Here is a 14,658-nt window from a genome sequence, read left to right on the forward strand (position 1 = left end):
TGATGTCCCAAAATTTAATGGTCCATTTATTGGCATGTGATATTTCACAGATTTCCACTCGCTTACGGTCGTGGACTCAGCTTTAAAAGAGACGATGCATGGGAGATGGAAACTCCTTGCTTACGATTTATAACAGGAAGTTTTCTCTGAAGAAGCATATATCATAGGCATATGTTCCATTACGACAGCTTAAGAAAACATTTTGTTACAGTATTCACACCAACCGATTTTTTTCCTTTGTCTCGACTTTCTCTTCATATACTCTCCAGGGTCACTTGCAATTTGAACAAGCACTTTGCCATGATATCCAATTAAAATCAAGGTTACTCCCTTTTTTGTATTCTCAAATTACCTTTAAAGTTAATACAGTTCACACTAAGTTTCAGACAACTGCATATCATGTTTATTGTGCTACAAATTAAGTTTGTATTTCAGAGTGACTGCTTTAAAGCTCGAAACTGCTTAACTTGAATGTAAATCCCTGTGTTTTCTCAATTTCAGTACAACCATTTTCTTTGTAAAATTTTAAGAAATCACTAGGAATACAAACGAACGACAATTTCTATTAGTACTTACTAGGTAAGCGCCGGCTTATTCTATATTTCAAAAAACAAAATCGTATGTTGTTTTGTTTGAAAAACTTACATTGTGAGTGATGGTTGTGAAAATATACTTATCAACACTACCAAATTTTATAAAGGTCACTTGTCCTTTAAATATCTTTTCATTGATTTCAAAATAAATATTTTTCTTCAGCCCATTCACTGATGATAAATACTTTGAACGCGATTTCCATAGCTTGAGGCGTCTAGTCACGTAGCCTGGTGAACTATCATTTGTTCTGAATATCACTGTAAAATAGAAAGTATTCAATTTGCATCTAAAAAAAGTAAATATTAGAAATGAAATTTTACTACTTTATGAGAGAAAGTCTCACGTTTTCAACACTCGCATCAACATTTTTCAAAATAAGCGTGCAATCAGACGAAAATGTCATTATCTCGACAAACGAAAGCACAGGGGAAATTACGATCAAATACAAACTTAACAGGCATTTGTGCATTCTCCAAAATGCAATCAAGCACAGATTTCGTAAAAGGCTGATGACAGGGAGTATTGTCATTTTTAGTTTTTCAGTGATAGCCCGCCTAGTGTGTCTCTTACTTCATTTCTGGCTTTGTTTTAAATAATAGCCTCAGCCATGCATGACGCAGTATCAATCGACCTGACCTACCACAATATATCTTAGTTTCTTATTTTTTCCGCGAATGTCCCACAGCCTTGCAGTTTTTATCATTTTATTCTACCATAATTACAGACACCCAATTTCCTATATGTAAAAGGCAAACATAACTTAACAAAACATTGCTTCTAGCGGAACTTCTGTTTCATATTTAAATACACCAGAAATTGCTAATATTATTATTCACTAGTAATTGATAATATAAATACATTAACAACAAATAGCTAACGTTGCATCAAGACATTCCATTCTACATTTATCCTTTTCGTTACTCTATGGAGTGTTTTTTTTATACTTATAATTTTTTAACGTCTATGTTATTGTCCATACCTCATGCTTAAAAAAACATTGCTTTCTCCCTGCAGTCCTAAGAGATTTAACCAGTTCCCATCTAATGGTATATGTCTTCACAACGACCGATGATATAAAAAAACGTTAAAACTTCCTTGCATTCTCTCAAAAGAACGTCGTATTTGCGGAAAAATAAAATTGCCTCGTTATCCTTACTGTATATTTGAGATTCCTTCAACGTTTTCATTAGCGTCTCTTCACTGTCACCGACTTTATCTACCATCTTCATTTCCATATTATCGAAAACTGCTTTTCCATTTACTTAACACCTCTCAACAGCTGTTTACCAAAATATACGCAATCGATACATCTGATTTCTAGTTTCAGTAAATGCAATTTTTCTCTCGTTCCAGTAACAGGTTTCTTTGAAACTCGGAATCAAGACATACCTACACATCCGGGTAAGCCACATTACTTGTTACACCTCATACTGCAGAATCCTAACTATGATTTTATTATCCTCTTGAAACTTGCTATTCGTTAATCTTTTATCTACCCTCGTTAAAAACTTCGGTCATAATCATGAATAATCCGAAATTTTTCATTAATCCCCCTTAATCATTTAGATCTAACAACACCCACACATCACACACACACATACACACACACACACACACACACACACACATATATATATATATATATATATATATATATAATATATATAGATATATATATATTAATAGTAAAGAGGGAAACCTCTTTTCACGCCACCTCATCCTCCTAAGAAACAATAATATTTAAAGCAAAATATTCAATTTTTGCACTCATTCTATTAACGTACAACTACAGGCAAAATTCGCCCCTACAAACCACTCCCTTTAAGGGTTAATCCGGTTAATCTTCGCTTGTCCTTTTGACTGCTAGACCTTGGTTTACTGATGCTGGCCCAAGGAGAAAGTTCAACCCTGCCCAGGGGCAACAGGGTAACCGATATGTGCTTGGCACTATGTTTAAAGAGCCGAGCCATGCTACCTGAGAGACCCCGTGCAAGACCAATCACAAACGCCATCTATCTGGATGCCCAAGTGTAATCCTCAAATATTATGTAAGGCTCCCACAAGGATAAGACAAGTGAGAGAATCTCAGAACACCAGCCGACTCAAACGAAGTCGGAAGCTTTGCTCTCCAGAGCTGCCTCTATTGTATAACGTGGCTTTTGCTGGGCCTCAAGTAATCCTTTGTCGTGATTCTATTCATTTCCTTCCCCTGCTGGCACCCCTAAGGACGAGGAATCCATCTCCTGCAAAAGATAAACTGCTGCATCTCGAGGGTCTCACCAAACAGTCCCATCTTAACTTTCCGACTTTAATTCATTTCCTTTTCTAAGTGCGAGACATGTACTGCTTATTGTTTGTAAATCTTATGCCTTAAGCATAGTCGGTAAAGTGAAGTAAAGTAATTGCGTAATTTAGTGTTGTGGAGACTGAGTTACTAGATACCTTCCGTACCAAGTACTAGATACCCTTCCCCTACCAAGTGTCGCATTGCATCTGCATAACCATGTGCGTTCTCAATGACAGATAGGCGCCCCCCCTCAACTGTATTTCTTCCCTTTGTTTATTATCTAAGTTACCTGACAGGACCTTGTCACCTGTCCCCATTTCCCATTCCTTCATTCTTCTGATATGTGATCTTATTTGTAAATAAAAATTTTAAAGTTAAACCTAATCATTCCCCATTCTGAAGAGGCTCTTTAGCTTTCATCATATATATATATATATATATATATATATATATATATATATATATATATATATATATAAATATATAATATAAACACCAGCATATACATTCACACACACATACACAAGAAGTATATCATGTATTACACAGCTGTTCACAGACGTATGCAAACAGTGTCCTTAGGCTAGTATAATACACCAGACTGAAAAAAAAAATTATCATATAAGGTCTTACAGATGATAAAGTATTTCCGTTGAATCCCAGCTCTAAAGAAAACTAAAGAGGGGATTTGAAAAACAGTCTTGCTGCATATTGAATGCAATCTAAACCAACACCTGTAACAGGTGAACATTGCAGGGTTCATGGAGAAGCAGTATCGGAGGTGGTCATGAACTACTATGACCTCAAAGAAGTGAGCTTCGCTACTGAATATCGGATTAGAGAGCCTTGGAATTCAGTGGACTAAGGCGACTAGCGAGATCGGTGGCACGAACACGCTGATTGGCACCTTTCAGTCGGATCCAAGAGGAGTGCCATACGGCACGATCCCCTCTCCTTCAAGTCAAGGAGAGAGAGAGAGAGAGAGAGAGAGAGAGAGAGAGAGAGAGAGAGAGAGAGAGAGAGAGAGAATTTTCACTTTTGGAATTTCATTTTCAAGTCAATTAGGTGCACATATGATTTTTAATTTTTCCAAAACTTTTTCTCTCAAACACGTACATAGTTTTCTTTGTTAAAGGTGTTGAGTTTGATGTAAATTCTTTAGGTTTATGACTTATTCAGAATAAAGTTGCAAAACACTTTGTCTTAATATAATATCTTTACTTCTTTCTTTTATTATTTGCCTTATATACGAATATAACTCTGGACATTGTTCTCAAGAGTTTCCTTACAATATATTGCTGTGACATCCATAGTTATCCTAGATTTGGTACTGTGGAAAAACTTAAGCACCGTTTTTTTTTTTTTAGAAATGCTTAGTCTGTGTCTATTTTTGGAATGATTGCATATCATCCACCTGATAGGAATCCCGCCATGATTTCCGCCAAGATGGAGGAGTCTTTTATAATATTTCTGTTAATACTGGGCCAGTCTGCATGGAACTTAGTCAGTATGTCGTAGTTATTATCAAAAGGGTTAAGTCCAATGCTTTGATACTGTAATTATTTTTCTTACAGTTTTTAAAGAATCTACTTAATAATACAAAATCTATATGTTTTACCATGAATGCAGTGGTTCATTTTACTATTTAATCTTCAAAAAGTGAGCGTTTTGCAAGCATATTCAGATTTCTTTATAAAAAGATTTCGTGCGTATGTCAGACGGCTTTTACAACTATATTTGCAAAAGGACCAATAGGTAAACGCATACCAGTCTGGCACATATTACACAGCTACAAATTTCTGAACCAAATAATATAGAAGTAGGTTAAATTCTCATGTTGGTTGTAGAATTTGTGTTATTAAGACATCACTTCCTCAAAACATCGTCATAAACAAGGAGAGCAGAAGACAGTAAATTCTAAGAAAAATAAATATATATTGAAAACAACTCACAGAAAAATAAATATATATTGAAAACAACTCTGTCACAGGGGTTTATGTTAGTGATTATTACAGAGTGATATTTCAAGATGATTCTGCCAATATAATATGAAGAAGTTGACAGCTTTCTCTCAAGACTAGAAGTGGATATCTCAACCACTATACAAAAAGTCATTCTAAAGAATAAACTTGTCCGTTTCTAGGGATACGTACATTTGGCAGATATATTAATAAAAATCTATGATAAACAAATAGCTATCCCATAAAATATATGTAAAAATCGTTAACAGTTAAAATATGCATAACAAAGAAAGTGTAACTTATTGTATTCTAAAACATGGAATAAAATAAAACAAAGCTTCGGTTACACTAAAAGTTTTTAAATCGACTAAAATTCTTTGTCTATGACTATAAATAAAAAGCATAGCCCGTTTTCATATAAATATATATATATATATATATATATATATATATATATATATATATATATATATATATATTATATATATAGTTTTGCACAAATTTTTCACTTGCATATTTATGGAAATCAAAATCCAAGATTAAATACTTACACATACTCTGTAATGAAAAACAACAATATTAGAATAATGTATCTTGCTATAAATATCCGTGAGTGGATGAGGTACAGAAGATATGTGATAGGTGATTTGTTGGAGAAAAAGCGGGTTCCACTGTCCTAATTTAGAAAAAAGTGAATGGTGAATGTATTAAGTCATGGGAGTGACAACGAGTCATTGTGTCTTAAGGCAGTTGTAAAATGAAAGCCAAAGGAGCTGCAGCACTTGTTGAGAAGATTATGGGGAATAGCAAAAGAGTACAAATGTGCTGTCAGAAGATCGTGTGGTGGGGATTAACCATGACGAGAGGCAAAGCTGTTATTACGAGCGTGTATGGTTCATCACTGGAAACGAACGGTAGGAAGTGAGTAATTTAATAAGAGTTTGAATGTGCGAGCTGCAGGATTTGGGAGAACATGAAAGTATTGATATGCTAAATGATTTCAATGATAAGTACTAGACGGAGAAGTTGAAGTCGGTATCTATGGAGTTTTGGGAGTGTATTAGTAGAGGACCCTGCCATTGACCCTGTGACCCTTTTCTCCGGATCAATTTTAGAAGGTTGTTTATTGGTTATGGGGTCAAAATAAACAAAATAAGCCCCAATGTCCTCTCGAAAGTTTGGGTTAACTCCACTAGGCGGAGAAATCCAATATGGCCATCATAGATTCTTCAATCCTAAAATCGTCATAACTTGGTTCTGTCAGAGCTACTGATGAGTTCTTGGTGTCAAAATGTAGGTTTCAAAGGTCAAGGAAACCAATCAGACTATCAGAGTACATATTTGTCATTTTTTCACTGTAATAAGAATATTATTCGGCGATTAAAATTGATGAATAAACATGTCATTTTTGCATATAATTCGTATTCTTTTCTATTCCGACATTAATTCAAACATGTAAAAATGGATACTAGTCCTTTTATTTCATTTCTTAATTAATTTTATTGATAACTAATAATATCCTGTAATTTAGTTGATTTCAGGCACACGGTTGAACTACAGGGACACAAACTGCAAATATTTAAGATACTAACTAATTTAAGATACTAACTACTCTTTTTAAATTAATTTTCTTAAAAACTTACATTTTTATCTCCAGAACATTTCGGAATCATAAGTGAAATTAGTCAAGTTATAATTTTAAGTGATCATAGTATAATCTAGAATCTTATTACTGTTTAAATTTACAAGTATTCTGAATTCTGATAATGAGTCGTAAATGGAGAAGTATTGATTGTGTGGGTGAGTGTATCCTGTCTCATAAAGAATGCCCAGAAGATTGGAGTCAAGTTAAGTATATCTTAGGTTTTACCAGACCACTGAGCTGATTAACAGCTCTCCTAGGGCTGGCCAGAAGGATTAGATATTTTTACGTGGCTAGGAACCAATTGGTCACCTAGCAACGGGACCTACAGCTTATTGTGGGATCCGAACCACACTATATCGAGAAATGAATTTCTATCACCAGAAATAAATTCCTCTGATTCCGCGTTGGCCAAGCTGGGATTCAAACTTTGGACCACCGAATTGGCAGCCCAGTGCGAAAACCACTCGTCCAGCGAGGAACTAGAAGATTGGAGTGACACCCATAAAGATGCATGGCAGAACCTAAGAGACAAAGCCAAGAAATGGTCTGGCCTGGATACCTTTTCCTCTGTATATGATGATGTTGATTGGGATAGTGGCCACTTGGGATTTAATACCACCAATCCTGTAAACTGATGCTGTTGGGTCACCGGAGTTGGAACAGGCACTAAAGAGAAGTCAGAAATGTCCGGCAGACAACTTTCCTCAAGTAAAGTTGAATCTCAACCTGGTCCTAGAAAAATTCCATTTGTCATTTGTGTGATACATGACAAAAATCTGAGCATTTGGTGCATGAAATCAGAAGATACATAAAATCATGGTAGGGACAAAGGACATATTATGCAACAACTGAATGCTTGGTATACATTCAAGAGTCACACAGTATACCTTGAAGTCTTGGATATGAGAGAACTGCTGAAATTCACTGATGCAACAACACCAGACCCCTTTGCTGTAGAGACTCATTATCACTGATCATGCTGGGTATTATGTGTCATCAAACTTAGCCACTGGACAGAACGACCCCAACCTACATCTGCAAGATGTCAACCTCTCTGAAGTTAGAGAGATGTTCTTCAAATATGTTGGGAATGTGGTTCTGGAACAACATGAACTTCACACCTTAAAGAGCCTCCTCAATGATTACACAGGTATGCTGGGAAATTTGGAATGGCTACAAGTACAGTGAAATCCAGCTACATCAAGAGCTTATTACAAGGTGCATTTCATGACAGAATAGGATTTCACGACCAATTTCAAAAGAACCAAAGCACACTGGTCTATGATACATCATCTGAAGGATGTTATGTGGGACATAACAGATGACCAACTGATATGTATAACTGCACAACTTAAGATCTCGCATATCAGCTCCAGCAATGTTCCCATGGCCTCCCCATGTGGATGAATTAGTGGATGATGAACAGATAGGTGTACTCCTAGAGAAGTTTGCATCCATGTTGAAGACACCCAAGAATGATGAGATTCAGATGGGTCCAACTGTCCTGGCTCTGACCTCACTCCTTTCTTTGTACATCACAGGAAAACGAACATCATACAAGACAAAACGATCTGTGACTATACATGGTCTCACACGCAGTAGAGACATCATTGACTTGTTGCAGCTTTCACATGGAGAGACTTTTCTTCTAAAATGTTCTCTATGATTATCCAAAGGCATCGAAATGCACCTACCATTAATGTACTGGTGAATGATCGATATGACCTCCGTTATAGAATCAGGGACAGCGAGAGAATTACACATTCCGCTGCCAAAAGTGCAACAAAAAATGTAAATATTCACGCTCTGGATAAGTTTCTATCATCCAAAGGATCCCAGGATCGCCTATGTGTCGCTGCTAACAAACAATGCCTACAATCCTTCCTGAAGGACGAGTCCAGCCAGTTTTGTACTGAATATCCGAATGTCAAGCTGTTCTACTCTATGGGTCCAATGTGCTGGGACCTTCCAAGCAATGACAGATGTGCCAATTTCGAATGTCACTATATTGAAGCCGACACAGTATTGTTCTTTATCTATTTCCAGGTACGCAAATCAAGAGTAGATACTGCTTGTGTGATTGATGCTGAAGACAGATGTATTAGTACTATCTGCTTATGTTGCACACGCTAGAGATGGGATACTCACCATAAAGCGCAAGCAATCTGTCTGAAACTGTAGAGCACCCTGCACCAAAGAAGTTGCTGGAGTTATTCTGCACCTACATATACACAGTGGATCAAGATATAACTATAGCATTCTTTGGTCATGTTAAGCAAACAGTCTTTGCAAGGGGAATATCCGATGAAGCCAGGGAGTTATTATGCACACTAGGTAAATCACTGCCAGTAACTCAAGCCATACTTAATAACATGGCAAATTCACCATCAGGTTCATCTACAATGACAGGGTGAGTAAATCTCTGGGTGAATCACAGGGCAAGAAGTGGAAGCAGATGAAGATATCTACCTTGAGGCTACCACCAGAAAGGGATTCTCATGACCTGAAAGTTACTAGTGGCAATTACCAGGCATTTCTGCTGGTGAAGTTTTCCAAGGTTGAGACCCAGGTCCATCTCCTATTGGGCATGGTTGGGAGCTCAACAAAGGTCACTGTGTACCAGTATGATAATACTAGACCAGCACTTCCATTGTAGCTGAAGCAGGCAGTAGAGCAACAGGAAGATACAGCAGAAGAGGATACAACTGATGAAAGTGATCCAAATGAAGATGAATATATTGATGATGATGTGTAATTCCATAGTGTACCAGATTACTCTAGGGACTTATGTTCATCTCTAGGGAAGCCAGGTTATATGTGTTAAGATTTGCATTACTTTCCGGTGTCAAGATAACTTATGTTCATTTCTTTGTTGGGTACTGTTTGTCTTATAGCAAAGGTTTTGGTACTCTGGAGATTAAAAATTTGTTTTATAAAACTCAGTAAAGTTGTGTTGTATAATACTCAACAAGAGTAGTTAGTATCTTCAATATTTGCAGTTCCGTATCATTGTAGCTCAACCACATGCCTGAAATCCACTAAATTAGAGGATATTATGGTTATCATGGTGAGTGAAGTCAATAAAAAATTAGTTTAGAAATGAAATAAAATGACTAGTATCCATTTGTACATGTTTGAAGTAATGTCAGAACAGAAAAGAATGACAAGAAGAATGATATGCCAAAATGACATGTTTATTCTCATTGTCTGATTGGCTTCCTTGACCTTCAAAACTTACATTAAGACACCAAGAACACATCATTAGCTATGACAGAATCAGTTATGACGATTTTAGGTCTGAAGAATCTCGTTGGCGGCCATATTGGATTTCGCCGCCTAGTGGACGTAGCCCAAATTTTCGAGGGGGACATGGGGCTTATTTTGACCCCAAAACCAATAAACAATCTTCCAAAATTGGGAAGCGTCTTGTGGAAATCTGCTTGGACAGGACATGCATCCACGGTTTCCAAAGAAACCTAGATAATTAATATACTTGGCAAAGAAAATATAACTAAGGTGTTTAAGCAAAAATAACCAACATTTATAAAAGGGTAGTTCCGAAGAAATTATATCAGCTCATCAAGATATGCTAGATTTGCTCCTAAACATAACAAACTAAGAAAGATGAATATTACACAAATATTTCTCCTTATTCTAATTCTTTGTGAAGTTAAGGTTAAGGAAATCTTTACTTACTAAATGACATCGTTTACGCCAACTCTATAATCGTTCCGACGGAAAGAAATCATCTCTTTATAAATATTATGAAAAATTAAGACAAAGAACAATGAATGTAAGGATAAAAAAATTCTGACTCACTATGCTGCTGAATAGCAACTTTTTTTTTTATCTCTAAAATTCCCGGTGAAAGGGTAAAATCCGACATAAGGTAAGTATTAGAGCCTGATCTCATTTTGATTTTGTATCTGTACAAGAGATTATTAACATTTATAGATTATTCACGTTTCTAACATTTTTTTAGGCTACAGCCAAGTCTTTTCCTCCACAGCCCAGGTGTACATTAATGCCAATAGCAGAATTTCCTTCATTTACTGTAGAAGGCCTTCTCTCTTTCGTAAGAAAATAAGACTATGAGAAATTCAACCAATTCTGAAGGAAGGGACACGCACTTTCAATAATCTCTAAATAAATGTTCAAAGTATTTCTGAAGCCATCAAGAGTACATACACAATTCTTACACTAAAATATTTGCTAACAACCTATACGTTCCAACTTTTGCCATCCCCAGACAATCTCCAATTCCGCTTCTTGCAAAGCTCTCTACAAGGAATTCCCTATTCACTTTTCATATTTTACCTACCTGAAACATTACTTACTAAATTCACTTTTAATAAAAAAAATTTCCTTTTTATGGCAGGTCTGCATATGCTACTATATTGCCCTTTCCATTTTTACATTCAAATGTCTAACGTACTATGTCTTTTAAATGAAACGATTCACAAATCCTCTACTTTACTCAACATGCAATGCTTTTCCACTATCTCAACTGAAAAGCCCTTTACAGGATTTCAGTGAGGGTTTCTTGCTTTTACGTTATCTTCTGAAAGGAAGGCAAGAGATAAAATATATAGAATGAAATCCCCCCAAAATAGTTATTCTTAACCAACTTCTATTTGAAAGTCAATGTTAACTGGTATTTGTGATCGTAATAATACAATATATTTAGAATTATGAAGCCACAGTACTAAAATGTTACTGTTCCTCTCGGTTCTTTGTTCACATGTTACAGACGAAGTTTATTAGCGTTCTACATAGCACGAATGCCTCTCTTAATCTTAATGGGAATCAACAAAAGGATAATTAGAAGATGGCATACGGGTAAAGGGTAATAAAAGCGCAATGTACACGCAAACTTTATATAACCCTCTTAATACACTGATCCTACACTCAGCAGCTAAAAATGTACCAAAGAAACGTACACAAGCATGTATCAACAGGCGTACACACCCACACATGAATGTGTATATGAATATATATATATATATATATTATATATATATATATATATATATATATATATATATATATATTATATATATATATATATATATATATATATATATATATATATATATATATATATATAATGTGTGTGTGAGTAAATAAATTATTCTGTTAAAACAGGATACATCTCAAGTATAAAAGTCCATTAAAACACTGGTTTAAAGCTAAGGACTATGTTTCGGTGGACTGACTCCCACCCTTATCAAGTAGGAGTGACAGAAGTCACATTTGCAAAATATATCGTGGGAGATATACCCTTAGGTAATGCCTGAGGTCACTGCTAAGCCAACGTTGGCTCTGTCTTAATCCGCTTCATCGTTGCCTTAAGGAAGAAATTGCTTATATGGTCAGGGTCCCAGGCTCCATTGGAAATGTTGATCATATTATCTTGTTGTTTTATCAGTGAAGATTCTACCATCTGATTTGTATCAACAGCTGATTTTTATAAGATTTAGGATGAGTTCAATTCATGGTATGGTTCGTGTTATATGATGAAAAACTGCCAAACTATGCTGTCCTTATCTAACTAAGCGTTTATGTTGAGTTAGTCTTTCTGAGAGAGGTTTTCCAGTGAATCCAAAGTATGACTTATCACAATTCCTACAGGGGATTTCATAGACTCCTACGTCTTTAGAAATTAGTTTCTGCTGAATGTTAACCCTCTTACGCCGACTGGACGTATTAAACGTAGAGTCAAAATGTCTCCCGTATGCCGATTGGACGTATTATTCATTGACTCAAAAAAAGTTTTTTTTTAAATTCGCGGAAAAATACTTATAGGCCTACCAGCCGAAAACTTTTGAATCACGTGCCTTGGGGGATGCTGGGAGTTCACGGATCAAGGCGTTGTTTTGTTTACAATCGTTACACAGGCGCGCAAGCACCAATTTCTTTCTTATCGCACTAAAAAGTATCAGTGACACATCTCAAAAAATTTTTCGTCACTTTGACATAATTTTTGCACCGTTTTAAATTATCCGTTACATGGAGTATTATATATGAAAATGTGCGCAATTTCATGCAAAATACAACAAAAAAATACTTATGATTGTAGCTTTTATCAGTTTTGATATATTTGCATATAAATAACGATATGCCAAAATTTCAACCTTCGGTCAACTTTGACTCTACCGAAATGGTCGAAAAACGCAATTGTAAGCTAAAACTCTTATATTCTAGTAATATTCAATCATTTGCCTTTATTTTGCAACAAATTGGACGTCTCTAGCACAATATTTCGATTTATGGTGAATTTATGAAAAAACCTTTTCCTTACGCCCGCGCGGTAACTCTTCCGATAAATTTTTTCGTGCGATTGTCCTAATGTTTGCACCATTTTAAATTTGCCGTTACATAAAGTTTTATATATGGAAATGTGCGCAATTTCATACAAAATACAACTAAAAACAACCCATGGTTGTAGCTTTTATCACTTTTGAAATATTTTCATATAAATAACGATACTAAGTGCAAAAATTTCAACCTTCAATCAACTTTGACTCTACCGAAATGGTCGAAAAACGCAATTGTAAGCTAAAACTCTTATATTCTAGTAATATTCAATCATTTACCTTCATTTTGCAACGAATTGGAAGTATCTAGCACAATATTTCGATTTATGGTGAATTTACGAAAAAAAAAATTTTTCCTTACGTCCGCGCAGTAATTCTTCCGAAAAAAATCAGAAATTTTTTCATGCGATTGTCGAAATGTTTGCACCATCTAAAATTAGCCGTTACATAAAGTTTTGTATATGAAAATGTGCGCAATTTCATGTAGCATACAACAATAAATGATTGAAGGTTGTAGCTTTTCTCTTTTCCGAAATATTTGCATATAAATCACGATAAATAGAAAAAAAACCATGTTCAGTCAACTTTGACTCTACCAAAATAGTCGAAAAACGCAATTGTAAGCTAAAACTCTTACAATTTAGTAATATACAGTCATTTATCTTTATTTTGAAACAAATTCGAAGTGTCTAGCACAATATTTAGATTTATGGTGAATTTAAAAAACAAACTTTCTTTCCCTCCGCGCGCCGATTCGCGGCCGCATATCTCCGAAATGCGTACGTCGCATTCTCCTAATATTTGCTCCTTTTCATATTAGGTGTTTTATAGAGTTTCATATATGAAAATGTGCGCAAATTTATGAAGAATACAAACAAAAACATTTGAAGGTTGTAGCTTTTCTCACTTTTGCAATATTTGCATATAAAAAAATAATATAAAAATTTCGACATTCGGTCAAATTTAACTTGTCCGAAATGGTCAAAAACTGCAATTCTAAGCTAAAACTCCTACAGTATCGTAATATTCAATCATTTGTCTTCATTTTAAAACAAATTGGAAGTCTCTAGAACAATATTTAGATTTATGGTGAATTTTTGAAAAAAACATTTTTTTACGTCTGCGTGTTACGAATTCATGCATCATTTTGTGATAATATTTTTTCTGTGTTGATTTGATCGTTTTACAATGTGTTATATATCAAAATGATCGCAATTTAGTGTACAATACAACGAAAAAAAGTAACTCGTTAGCTTTGCCCGTTTTTTGCACAGCGTGATTTGAATACAATTATGTATGAATTTTTTTTTTTGTCGCTACCATATATCGCATTATTTATATATGATATTTTTTTCCATTTCTGATGGTTGCATACTAAACTTCAGGTAATGGCCAAAAAAAGGAGCCAAAATTAACTCTTACTCTTGAAAAATAAGCACGCTGTGATTTTTTGAAAAAATTATTTTTTCCGCTTCCGCGCTCACTCCAAACCCCCCTCAGCATACGGGAGACGTTTTGGTTTTTAGGGCTTAGGCGTAAGAGGGTTAATTAGGGATTTCCCCAGTGTACTTGGATAAGTTAAGATAAAAGGGTTAGGGTGTCCTAATGTTTGTGTGATCTCTCGTAAATTATCCATGTGAGGGATGATGATTTTGTTTGTGAATTTTTCCTTTTCATTGTTTTCTGTTGGTTTGTAGAAAATGCTCTTTGCTTTTCTATTACACTGGCCTGCTCTGTTTATAAGGTCTAACTTATAATACCTGATTTTAGGCCAGATTTTTGCACTGAATCCAAAAATCATGCTCATTTTACTCAATCAAATCAAGTTAATGAAATATTAGCATATTAATATCC

This window comes from Macrobrachium nipponense, chromosome 40, assembly GCF_015104395.2.
Source record: "Macrobrachium nipponense isolate FS-2020 chromosome 40, ASM1510439v2, whole genome shotgun sequence".
Classification (NCBI taxonomy): Eukaryota; Metazoa; Arthropoda; class Malacostraca; order Decapoda; family Palaemonidae; genus Macrobrachium; species Macrobrachium nipponense.